Below are 798 nucleotides of genomic sequence, written 5' to 3'. Positions count from 1 at the left end.
GCACATTCATTTCCATTGCTGACCCCCTCCTGGCACGGATTTCCCCCCAAACTCCTGCTCAGCACGGGCTCAGTGGCTCCTCGCCCTATGGAAATGTGCTGGGGGGGGAAGGCACGAGCCAGGCGGAGATGCTGGCACGGCCACTTCGGGGGCCGGATTCAGCATCAGCTGCCAGAGGAGGACCCCGGCCCCGCATGGGGCCCGGCGTTCAAAGGCTCTCTTTGCGTGAAGCTTGTTTCCTCTGGAAGATGAAACGGGCCAGCACCCTGAGGAGTGCTGTCCCCCTGCCAAGCCCCCGCCTCCTCCGGCCCCGCTGCTGCCCCAAGGCAAGCCCTGGCTGGGACCGGGGCACCCCCAGGCTGAGTGGCCCCCGAATCGGCTCTGTGCCCACCTCCTGGGGCTGTGCCAGAGGCTGGCACACTGCCCCCCGGGTATTGGGGTACCTGGAGGCATGCCCAGTCCCAGGGGGTCCAGCTTGGTTTGGGGGGGGGAATTTTGCTCCCCCTCTGCCCCCTGTTTGCAGCCAACCCCCTTGCAACAATGGGGATGCAAGTGAAGGGGCCGTGCCACCCCACTGTCCCTGTGCCACAGCCCAGGGGGTCCAGCTTGGTTTGGGGGGGGGAATTTTGCTCCCCCTCTGCCCCCTGTTTGCAGCCAACCCCCTTGCAACAATGGGGATGCAAGTGAAGGGGCCGTGCCACCCCACTGTCCCTGTGCCACAGCCCCGCAGGCAGGGCATGGGACCCCCGGGTTACCCCGTGCCGGGCAGCCCCAGCCGCCGTGCCCGCAGCCCCGGCA

Source organism: Aptenodytes forsteri, unplaced genomic scaffold (assembly GCF_000699145.1).
Source record: "Aptenodytes forsteri isolate BGI_AS27 unplaced genomic scaffold, ASM69914v1 Scaffold72, whole genome shotgun sequence".
Lineage (NCBI taxonomy): Eukaryota > Metazoa > Chordata > Aves > Sphenisciformes > Spheniscidae > Aptenodytes > Aptenodytes forsteri.
This window is presented reverse-complemented; position numbering follows the sequence as displayed.